At 33.7% G+C, this 12,999-nt stretch overlaps 1 protein-coding gene across 5 annotated transcripts in view; it reads right to left on the minus strand.

Moving 5' to 3' along the window:
- FSTL5 (follistatin like 5) overlaps window positions 1-12,999 on the minus strand; it is a 295,874-nt gene that overhangs the window by 14,582 nt on the left and 268,293 nt on the right. The gene's annotated exons all lie outside the window — the stretch shown is intronic.

Genomic DNA, 12,999 nt, shown 5'->3' on the forward strand with positions numbered 1-12,999 from the left:
GCACAAAGAATAGCCAAGCAAAATGCTAATGTGGAGCTGCCAACAAGAGGCAAATTAACAGCCTGCCCTCCCCTATGCTATATAGACAAGCCATATATATTGCTTACCACTGCAACTGCATTCACCATTAAAGAAGAAATATCTAAGGACTGGTTAAAAAGACAAAAAAGAGGAAAGCTCAGGAAAATTTTACCTAGAAGTGAGGATAAATTTCATTTTACTTTTAATGAATGTATTATCATAAAACTGTATTTATTCTTGAGTTCAGAAAGATCAACAGCATAGAAAATGCTGCTGATGATGATGTAAAAACTGATGTCCCCTTTCCTTTATGTTCTTGGCCATGCACCTAGAGGTTACCCCCATGAAGTCAGTAGATATTTTTTAAAATCTGAAGTCAAACGCTTCAGGAAAATTATTTTTGTTCTCAAAACCAAAAAGCAAAGAAAAGAGATTGAAATGAGCTACAATCAAAATTATCTGTACAAGAACAAACAGTACTATTGTCATACAAAAGAGAAAATTTATGAACTAAATAATTTAATTCAAGAAAAAAATCCCAAACACTATCCATATTATCCTGAGTGAATAAAAATTTTGCTTAAAGCCACTCTACATTCCATGCATTAGATCCATTTTTTTTTCAAAATTTATGCAAAAATCAACCAAGGAAAAGAAAGTTCTATTGTTACAAAATTTTATCAAATCTGCTGACCAAAAGTTTTCCGGAACGCAAAAGTAAATGTCGTTAACTGCCCAAGAACAGTGTGTTGGTGTTCAGAGACCACCTTGATCCTATAAAAAGCTTCTTATCTGCCAACATGGGAAACTACTACCATTTAAGCAAAATTCTGAAAGAGTGGTGTGTTATATACCAAATATTTTTTCAGTTGAAGTTATCCACAGTAGCTCTGGAGAAGGAAATATTAACAATTAAGGAAAGGAAAAAAGGAAAATTGCTGTAAGAACTGTTTACTTTTACAATTGCTGTCACCAGTACTTTGTGTTTTTGCCACCAGCACAACTAAGGATTTTCTAAGAATTTAACATATTTAACATACAACACTGTATGTTAAATATGTTTGCTTTATTAGAATTACTCTTTCATTTATACTTGTACACAGGTGATTATAAGGAAGACTGCTCACACTGGTTTATTTTACTTTAGATGGCTTAAATTCATACCATTCAAATCATCAAACAATTATTTTTTTCTTATTTAAAGTGATTTTAAAATACACAACTTTTTATTGTCATTTTCTATTACAATTACAGTACTATAAAACAGAAATAAAATATTTACCTCTAATAGAATATTTACCGCACATTTTTAATTGTGGAAGTGTTTCTAATTTCAAAAACTGAGCACTGCAAGGGTATAACAGTTTTGTTCTCAGGACTTACAAAATTATTGTTGCCTAGAATAGTCCACTTCTGGCAGGTTGCTCAGAAAAGACCCTTTTTTAATTTTTGCAGTTGAAAAATGGGTGTTGGATGACAACAAAAAACTAAGTGGATTTTACCCAGCAGGTATTAGTCATCAGCACAAATGGTGGGTACTATACCCTTTCTTTTGGGTACTATAACACTTTTTGACCTTCTAAGTTTATTTTCCTAATTTTGTTCCTGATGCTCTTTACAACATTAAGAACACTTGCTTCGCAGTTTTCTTTTGCATCAGAAAAGGCTTTTTTTACTTCTTCTTTGGTATTTGCATGTAACAGCAGTAAGCACAAAGCATATTCCTATCTGAGGAAATATTTGCATCTTGGAGAAAATTTTGATAATTCTCTGGTTTTGTAAGCGTTTTTAGGTGTGAATATATACATTTACACACACACATCTGGAAAATATTTCTGCCTTCTTCACCATTTTACCTATTTAGCTGCCGCGATTATTGTAAATGAAATATTTAAAAGTACCACTTAGAAAAATAACATTTGCAGCAATATTGTGTGACTATGATAATGCACCTGCAAAGTAGTAACATAGTAGTCTTAAGAAATAAGGATGGGGAAGAATTGGTAAAAAGAAAAAGAAAATTAAAAACCACAGAACAGAAGGTTGTCGGGCCACTCATAGAAAATGAGTAATTTTAGTGTAAAACAAGATCATCACTATCAGTTCTGTTAGATGATTTAAAAGGTCATTTCTGATGAAAAACAGAATTTGATGGTAGAACTCATTTTCCAAAAATATTGACCATTTTGTTATACTGCTGCTTGGGAAGAAGTTCTGGTTTTGAAAATTTTGGATTTCTGAGTTCTTAGAGACTTGCACACTAAACATCTCATCTGTATCTTTCCAATTACAAGAAAAAATTGTCTATGAAATAACAGGTATTCTTTGAAATTTATAACATATGTGGGATGAAAGAGGGAAATTAACACATAGATATAACTTGTCTTCATTAATATCAATATTATTTTTATTTTTAATTATGGATGTGGATTAAGGAATACCTTTTTGAGATAAAAAATAGATGTCAGCAGAGATCTAACCCATTGTTAGTCATATATACTTTGTATGTTTACTTAATGATATTGATACAAAAAAATGCAGGTCTTCAGAGATTAATTCAGAAAGGAACTTAATATTCAATTGTAAGATCTATGGGAGCAGATGGTCTTAGTAATGATAAAATTGCTGATTAGATCCTAAAATGCATTGAAATAGAATAGGGAAGGACACTGCAAAGGCTCAATGCAAAAGAGAAAGTGCCACAGAAGGCCTGCTGTGCTACACAGAGGGGATAACAACTGCTGAACACCACCTGAGAGATCTGAATGAAAGGGAAGTGACCTTTTTAGGTAAGTATTCCAAGATTTCCAAGATTGATATTCACAGATTTGTTCTGAAGTTTTTATTCTGTTTTGATATTGCTTTTTATATACTTCATAGAAGTGAACACGGTTTCTCTATTTCCATTCTCAGTTGGAGAGTTCAGTGTAGAGAGGACGATTAAGTTGGATGCCTGAGACTCCAGTCAGTGATGGACAAACATACTAAAATGATTATTTCTTTCTCTCTTCCTTTTACTCTCTCAGCACATACTGACCATTATTCTGAAAAGTAAGGATATCAAGGACTTCAGAACAGCCATGCAAGACAGAAGGGAAAAAATATTTCTACAAGGGTTTGAAGGAATCCTGACAAGTGATATCTTGTTAGATTAAAGGGATCTCCTAAAATTAAGCTTTGTGCTCAGAACTTGAATAGTAAAAAAATTCAATTCTTAAACAATAAGCAAAAGGGATAGGAATGAATATTATAAAATAAATAGGTTTTGAGCATTAGTAAGCTTTCAGTTTCTGAGTTTATCCTAAATCATATTTAATAAGATTAGTTCTGGGCTGAAAAATGAACACCACAAATTAAATACTGCAGAGCCAAAGTAAATGATATTGTAAGTGCTACCAACAAAATCCTCATTCTTATTGTGATAGTTTTTACTTGGGTGGAAAAATCACAAGGATACAATCTTTCAAATATTATTTGTGGGAAAGACTCTATGCAAGTTGTCTTCTGTAACTTAGCTGGATAAATCATTTAAGTGCTTGCAAGAGAAAGGCAAAAATTTCTTAACTGATTTCTCTCTAAAATACTTTTAAAATTATATTAACATATTCTATGATTTCTTCCTTTTATTTTAATTTTATTTAATTAAATTTCTATTTCAGTTTAAGATTATATTTGCAGAGCATTTTATACCTGACTAGAGATCCAGAGAAGTAAACAGACTGTCACCCCAAATTTATGTTAAAGAATATGTTTAAATGACCCATGGGTAAAGAACTACCAGGAAAATTTCCCCACAGCTGGCCAGATACTGTGGTGACTTCTTCAGTCATTCTTTCTAGATCTCGCAGGAAGAGTTGACCTGTTTTAACATGTCAACAGAGTTCAGGACTTCTGGTTCACATTTAGTGCACATTTGCACAGGGTAGGGATAAATCCTGAATTTTCAGGGTACTAGTGATGCAGGACTCTGCTAATTTTCTGAAATTTTTCTGTGGAGCATTTGCAAGATGTATATATATACAATACACTTTTTAATTATTGCAAATTGTTGTCCAATGATAACAGAGGTGGCGAGAAATAAATGAAGAAATTTTAGAACAAAAGGAAACATCTTAATTCCTACATTTTTAGAATCTAGGAATGTTCGTGTTATATCATAAAGGAACCTGCACAGCAAAAATTTATTTTTAGTATTGGCAGCAAATGTGTTTTTCTTTCTTGTACCTTCTAGGGAAGGAGAGCTAGCAATTTAATAAAAAAAACCCAGCCACTTCATTTTTAAAGCAATAAAAGTCAAAGAAAGGGCTAGCTATACAGACACAGTGAACAAAAGACATTCTAAAGATGCTCCTAAATGTCGGTACAAGGTAGGATAGGATTAAGAGGATCTGGCACTTCAGAAAATGTGGTAACATCAAGGTGAGCAGATGTCATATGGAATGCACAGCCAAATTCATATATGTCAAAAGAACTAGTCAGCACTACTACAGAATGAATAATGAGGCAGAGATAGGGACTACAAAGGTGATAAATTACATACGTCAAAACAGTCTCAAAAGATTTTTTTCTTCATTTTAAAAATGAAGCTCACATGCTGTTATAGCTAGGGATATGTGAATACTTTTAAGAATAAATACTAAACTTCACCAAAATTCCTTTCTCTTCCATTTTTTTTTAATAATGACCTAAATTAAGAAAATATTAGACCAAAAAAAAAGATACTTTTTCTATGAGAAAATTATGATTAATATTATTTTGTGCAGATAAAAGCATCAGAGACCTCATTTGAATTAAAAATATAACATTATCGTAGCAAGTTATTGTGTTCTAATTTTTAGATAATACAGGAGGTGACGGTTGGTTGGAGTGGCTCTGTTAAGATGGAAGTTTGGGTATTTTATTCACCATAAGATGTTACATGCCGACTGTTGAGAACACATAGAAGGAACTCAGACAAAACAGTCCATTTGTGTAGATTTGGAAGTCTTCTTAAAGTCTTTGATTCATGTAATCACTAAAAATTTTAAAGTAGGTGTCCTATCTCCAGCCAGGACAGAGTTAATTTTTTTACGGTAGCTGGGCATGGTGGCGTGCACCTGTAGCCCCAGCTAGCAGGCAGGCTGAGCCCAGCGGATTGCTTGAGCCCCGGGATTCTGGGCTGCAGTGCACGGCACTGGGTGGGCGTGGCCAAGCCCCTAATGTTATTTGGTACTACCTTACATCATTGCCAGGGGTGTGAGTAAGGGACTCTTGCTTCCAAGAAGAACGGTGTGCCTTCCGGTGGACCAGAAGTGTGGCAGGGTAGGGAACCCGTCCGTCATTGTCACCCGGAGTCCACAATGAACATTTTTTGCATGTAAATGACCCTCTCTTTGTACACTTCTGTTGTTAGTATTGTTGCTGTTACTGCTCTTTTTCTTATGCCATCGCTGTTTCCAGTAAATTCTTCTGATCTCAGTTCGTGATCTCTGCCTTTTGTCTCCCACCGGGGGGGGTGGGGGAGGGGAGCAGCTCATGATTTTCTTTTTAGCTGGAATACTAAATTGGGGGATACTATTTCTAAACCAGGACAATAGGTTGTACCACCAAAAAGGAGAGCTTAAATGTAATTAACAAAAATCTAAACGTTAAAAAGTAAAACTGAACAAATGAAAATTTCCAATAAAATTTTCACTATTCCAGTGTCACAGATCACACTATTCCAGTGTCACAACACCATTCTGGCTGCTATCAGGAAAACTAGCTCCATCCAAGCCAGACTCGGCACAATTTTTTTAAATAATTGTGCTCTGGTTGTTTACTAACAAACATACAAAAAATGGTTAATTACATCATTTTAAGATTGCTTCCAAGCTAATGGATGAATGTTTATAATTTGGGGCTTTTTTTGAAAACCAATGAGTAATTAAAGCAGCACTAAGATAACTTCTAACCACTGGGTACAACAAATTATGTGCCATAATTGCAGGGATTCTCTTCCTCTTATAGTTGATTACATTTTTATACATTTCATTGTTTTGTGTATTTTCACACACTGATAGATGCTGAATTTTTAAAAGCAGCTAGGTGTTCGGAGACAGGCACAACATTTATTTACAGTAATGTTTCAGCCACTTCAGATGGACAGATGGTATTATGCTAAAAGTAAGTATTCCTGTAATGACTTCTGCAAAAAAGGAAAAAAAACTTACAGTATGGAAAAAAACCAAACATTTACAGTTTAGCAAAACTATCTTTGGCTGTACTAGAGCTGATTAGATTTAAGCCAGGTTCTAGCCATTTTCTTAGCTAATAAAGAAAGACAAGTAGAACACAAGGATTTCTTTTTTTTACTGATGCTATGTAACATTTGAAGGGAACTCCCATTTCTAAATAGCCACACTGAATTGGAAACGGTTTTTGATATAATCTTTTTTTTTTGTATTAACAGCTTGAATTTTTGTTTAAGAGCTTTGTGAATTTTAACTCAAGCTATATAAGAGGAAAAGATTTGGGCATGGGTTAAATTAATTGGTCAAGCAGTATTGTTTTGTCAGCTGACATGGGAAAAGGCATGTGGAATTACCGATTCCAGAAATAAGATAGTTTTCCAAATCGATTTTTTATATATGTGTGTGTCCATGTGTGCATACATACATATATTTTGCTAGGTTAGAAACAGTCACAGATTTCAGTGCATTATAAAAATGCACTGAATAAAAATATTAAAATACTTTATATTAGCTACATTTAAATGTGCAATTAATTATTAATTAAATTTCATAATAATGAACTGAAAATGAACTTTAAAAATATTTTCTTCATGAAATCCAAAACGCCCTGGTTTAAAAAATGTTATGTATGCCTCAGAACATCATTTCAGTGACAGCAAATCTTAAATGCATTTGTGGAGTGATGGCAGTTACTTCATCATTTCAGTAGGTGCTCACCAACAGGCACTGTTGGGAATCCTAACTGCCTAGCACATTTTAAAGTCTGCAAGCACTGGTCCTTTTGAGTTAGAATATAGGAGTAAAGATGAAGCAGGATACAGGTGAAGTGTTAATTTGGACACATGGTATATCTTACCTAAAGGACTGAGATTTCCCTAGTTTAAAGATATCCCGTGGCTACATTTATGGACTCCTAGCTTTTTGGGTGGGGATATGTGTACAGAGAAGGACTGAACTAAAGAGTATAGGTTTGACACACTGAAGAGTACCTGCCATTTTCAAAAAGGCATTTATTTCAACAGTTGTTGCTGTTGCCAGTGGTGGTCTTTGGACAAAGTAAGTTGCAATGCTTTAAAACTCTTTGAGCTGAATCTCTCATTCTCCATATTCCCTCTGGAACAAAGATGCTCTAAATTCCACTATTAAAGCGAAAAAATATGCAGAAAAAGATTTTTTAGTGTCTCCTCTCTATCTTTCCCAAAAGATCCCATGAGTTTCTTTTTCAAAAAAACACATTTATGGACTAGAAGGGTCCTTCTTTTGGGAGGCAAATACACAGAGAGGGAAAAGAATGATTATAAGGTTTCCATTTAGCACTACTCTCACTACAACAGATTGGGAGATTGCAGAATGAACCCCTAACTCAATTGGACCTCCTTTGTGCTGTGCCACTATGTAGGATTCATTGACAGATTCTACAATCATTACTAGAAATTGCAGAGAACTTTTCAGATCTCTGCTTGCCCTGGTGCTACTGAGCTTTCTCTGATTCCTCAAGTTTTCAAGCTGTTTCCCTATCTTCCCAGTAGCACTTTATATGTGTTTAGCTTGATGACTGTCTCAAAGATTATGCTCCTCTAATATGCATTGTTAACTAAATTTGTAAAATAATAAATTCCCTCCATCTTTACACTAAATCATATTGTCTATGTGAAAAAATCAACCCCTAAATTAAATCTACCTCTTCTGTTCATGTTTTTGTTTACAGTTGACTCAGTATTTATCACTTCCATTGTTTCACTTGCAAACCACTGAATAGAAAGTTTTTTCTGATTATGTAGGGTTTTTGAAGCAAAAAATAATATTTTCTGTTTGCTTAATTGCATGGAAATACAGAAAATGCTCTTTCTATGTCAGCTACTTCACATCTCTGTAGGGGCTTAAACTCTGGAATGAAATGTGAATTTATTGAATCACTTCCCCACATGGGTTTCATTTAAGAAGGTTCACAGGAATGCATTGGCAGTACATTCCAATTACCTCTTAAAGAGAAGCTTAGTTTTTGGACTGTTTTGTACAAATGAATAAGTGCAATTTTGGAAAGACTGCTTCCCTTATTACCATACACAACAGAGACACAAAAGGGAGAAAAAACACAAACTGAGAAAATGTTAACTCTATTCAGACACTGAGCCGTCTCACCAGTGAGTTGATTGCTCATTCTTCCACTTGTTAGGTCAGGTAACTCTACGACATTTATAATACTTTTAAAAGATTAAAACATCTAAAAAGTTAGAGTCACCCCATTACAGTGAGTTCATTTAATACTTCTTTTTAAACATTTTACAGCAGTGTAGTGACAGACATTAATTTATTCTAATTATCTTTTGTTCATTTCGATTTACGAAAAGTGGAGCTGAAATAATCAGCCCTTTTGCTCCTTAGGCTTCCAAGAATATATTTTCATGGGTATTGTACAAGTCATCTTTCTGCAGCCATCAGACATATTCATTCCAAATGTCTATTTTTATGATAAGGAGTGGTATTAGTAGATAATTAAGGACAAAATCATTGTGCTGAACTGCTTAGGCACAGAAAACAGTTCACTGAATAAAATTGTCTTCTTAGTAAATTTATAAGGCCAAATTTTGAAAATATATACTCAATTCTTATAGGGTATATCTACAAATAAAAAAGCTTCAGTAATAACTGAAGAAAAACACCATGGGATTTGTACCATTTATTAGAGATTAATAGACCACATTCTGTCTACTTTTGTGGACCCAGTGTCTGATAATTTTTCAACAGAACTAGGAGGAAGGGGAGACTTTTTTTTTGAGCTGTGTGCACTGACAATATGGGCATGACAGTGTGCATGAAAACGATTCTTTATATTCACTCATTCTCTTGGTATAATTCAATGTATATTGACAGTGAGTGCATTTATCAGAGGTAAAACATAGCCAATGATAACAGCAAGATAGGCTATTTTTCAAGATATGTAAGAAGAATATATGATTTGTGCCCTTCAGATCTTCAGATTTCCAACAGCAAGACTGAGTAAATTCTTTTAGGGTTCTTTCTAATAATAATTATTACTGTTTTTTGTCATAGCCTCTTTTTGGTTACCGATTGACTAAGAACTTTTGTGCATTACACTACAACTAGCTGACACAAAAAACCCAATAAAGTCAAGTGAAAGTGACTTTCTCTAAACTCTAAGCTTGGTTAGTGACAAAAAGAAGGAATTTTATTTCCATCGTGAAGAAATGCTTAAAGGCATGAGGCATCCCCTCTCTTAGAGTCAGCAGGTGAATTAGTCTTGTAAAAAAAACACCACACAGAAATTCTAGAATTAAGTCACCTATATTTTTAGAGCATTATCATGGGGTGTCAATCAGAGCTATTTGCAGCTGAGGCTCTCTGTACAAGCATGGATTTGCTATCTGGAAACGTCAGCGGGGGGGTCTACACATTATTAGGGAGATAATTAGTAGATTTGCACTAAAACTAATAGATAGTTTCTTTTCTTTATAAACACACACACATACACATATCTATTTATATATGTTTATAAATAGTTAGCAGATACAAAAGGATGACAGCCAAAATGTTGTTTGGTTCCTAATGGTATTTGCACAAAACTGTTTCTCCTTCATCTCAGTAGTGGAAGAAAATAGTATGATTGGAACATAAAAGAGAGGAAATCACCTTCCTAATGTCCCACAACTAACTGATGCTACTGAACCTTCCACATTTTTCTTCCCAAGATGATCAAGTTTCTTTTCTGTCCTCTCTGTACACATACCAACTATAAACCAATTATAAAAGAGGGTTCAAAGATAACAGAATTGGTCTATTCTTCCTCTATTTTTTTGGCTCATGCCTACTTTGTTTAGCTACTGCTTTGATGGTGCATCATAGTTGTTCAGAGCATGAATGTTATGCTTGCTGGCTATGAACCAAAAGGTTATTTGCCCTGACTCCTGTTGTACAATAAGTAAAACAGAACATTGTCTCAATCAGTGGTAGGAAAAATTTGGGAAAATATTTTTTTCATTAGGATGAATTACTGTTTACCATAGTCCAAAATTTGTAGTATCTTTTAAAATGCCTGGTCTGGGGGAAGTATGTCCTAAATTATCTGCTGCCCAAGACAGCAATAAGGTGTGTGGAGTTTTCTTTTTTAGTAATGGGCAGCCCATTTGCATTTTCATATATAAAAATAACTCACCTAGATAAAGCAAATGTATAGTTCCACCACTTCTTAAATAAAATTATTTTTAAATTTTTCAATAATTACAAAAGTTTTAAATACTTATATATACTACTAGCAATTACCACCTTAGCTACTACTGAAATGAAAAAAAATTAATGACCCACTATCGCTTTAAATTATTCTACCTTACTTCTGTTCCTTGATTTCAACAAGCCAACCTATCTTTACCTGCTCTCCCTTGATCTTTATAGTGATTAAAGAATAACCAATTGGACAGAATATGCAGTAGATAGCAATACACTCTAAATGATAGCAGATGGTTTGTGTTAACTGTGTTACAAAACTTAATTAATTCTTTTAAATGCTATGTCTTTTTTTGCTTAGAACTGCACATTTCAGACAGTAAGTTTGGTTCTGCCTTCTGCTCTATCATTCAAAATTATAGTTTACACATGATAAATGCACCAAGATACAAAAAGCTTTAGTTTTTCTTGAAGAGGCTGGTGTTGCATGGTCAAAGGGAACGGATTTCTAACAAAGAGTTAATAGGGCCCTTGGGCAATAAACTTGCCAGCTAACTTAGCCAGTGGTGTTATTTCTCTTGGAGTTGTTTTTTGCAATTCACACTCATAAATTGCTCCCCTGTTGGTATATACTCCAAAGAATAATAAGCTCAAGCTTTCATGTTTGTTAACATCCTTAAGAAACACATGCTGTTACTGAGTGGCTTTTTGTTGACTGGTGATATTAAATTCAATAGAGTTCTTTTTCTATATCACTACTGGTTTGATGAATACACTTAATTTTAAAATCTTTCCTGACACTCTGTTCACAGAGTTCATTTTTTTTTAAACAAAAAAATCAAATTACTTGCAGGGCAGACATTTTACGGAAGGCAAATTCTTCTAACAACTGACTAAGGTAAATAGCTCTTCAAAGAATATATAAAAAAATTAAAATAAAAATTATGTGTACAAAAAGTGAGGTTTTTTTCTTTTCTAGAAACGGCACTCAGAATTAGGTAGCATTTCAAGTAAGCTCATGAATCAGTAAAACCAGGTAATTGCTCTTGAATTGATTTTTTTCATTAACCCCACAAATCTATGATTTTAGCATTGGACAAACTACTGCAGGCTTTTACCCAGATTTTAGAAATTTTATTTGGTCTTTATTTGGCATGTGAATGGAAAAAAAGGAAAAAAATTTAAAAATAACAACAATTTCACTAGGCCTGAATTGATGTACATGTTTATTTATATCTGCAGTCACTTATCCAATTTTATTCATTAAGTGTTCAACTGAATTTCTTCTTATTTTTTTATTTCTGTGGGTTCTCTTTTATTCTTTAATTTTCTTTTCTCTTAAGTTGCATATAGAATGGGTGAAATGACTCATCAGCTGAAGGCAGCTGTGACTCAATATACCAAGAAGGAAGTGCCTACTTGACCTATTTAGGCAAAATAGCAACTTAAAATAGTTTGAGTTAGACATGATGAGTTCAACACTAGCTTTGGGCTGACCCTGTTTTTCTTTTTCCCACCCTTCTGCGATGTTTATCTCTATCCAAATTTTTATTTTCCTATTTACATGAAAATTCAAGTATCTAAATGGCAGTGCTGCTGGGATAGTACCTCTAGTACTTGCTACTTTATGAAGCAGTAACTTTTGTTCTCACAATGCAAATACTCCCGAAATAATTCCAAATACAGCAGAAATATTTAATGCTTTTCTAAGGCTGAGCATGATGCATTTATCTACTCAATTCTACAAATGTGGTAATAATGGTACTTAGAGGCAACTTATTATTCAGCTATACTAATCTACACACTTCTTTTTAAATTGCATATGGATGATTTCTAATTTAATTTTTAGTTAAGGGTTTTGTAGAAAATTTTTAAAAATTATCTCTCATTGACACCATCTTTAGGAGAAGCCAAATGTTTTTTGATAGAGAAGACCAGATTTTTCACAGGCATGTATAGAGTGAATTCTGAAATCAATTGTAAAACCAACCTAAATTGCATGTTTTCACATTTTAAAGACTACCCTCTACAACAATCAGAAATTATATCCTTTTTAATGCTGATGCATGTTTACATTCATGATTTGAGATTTTTGCTAAATGTGAATGATGATGCTGTAGGACAGTTAAGAACATCTAATGAAGGCATTTCTATGGAAACTTGAACTTGAAATATCAGAATACACAATGGAGTTAATTGTTGACAGGTTTTTTGAAATTAAGTGGGTCCATGTCAGCCTGCAAAGAAACTTAACAGTCCTAAAGATACAAAGTGCTAATACACATTAATGCAACACTCAGATGTACAAGTCCTAGACTGCAGAAATATTCAATCCCTACAGGTAGAAAAGTTGCAGGAAAAAAAAAAGAAAAGAAAATTACATATTGCATTCTTACTAATGTGTTTTAAGGAAGAAAGATAGATTTTCATTTAAGAGGTCTTGGGGAGAGCTCTGTTTTATGCCTATGTTAAGTGTTGCCCAGTTTTTCTCAGACTCCCTTTCTCTGTCCCACTGTATTTTGTCTGACTGAGACACAGTTAATTTTCCTGTAGCATTTCTCATAGCTGTCTTTTAAAATCCAGC

This window comes from Pseudopipra pipra, chromosome 4 (assembly GCF_036250125.1).
Source record: "Pseudopipra pipra isolate bDixPip1 chromosome 4, bDixPip1.hap1, whole genome shotgun sequence".
NCBI classification, from domain to species: domain Eukaryota; kingdom Metazoa; phylum Chordata; class Aves; order Passeriformes; family Pipridae; genus Pseudopipra; species Pseudopipra pipra.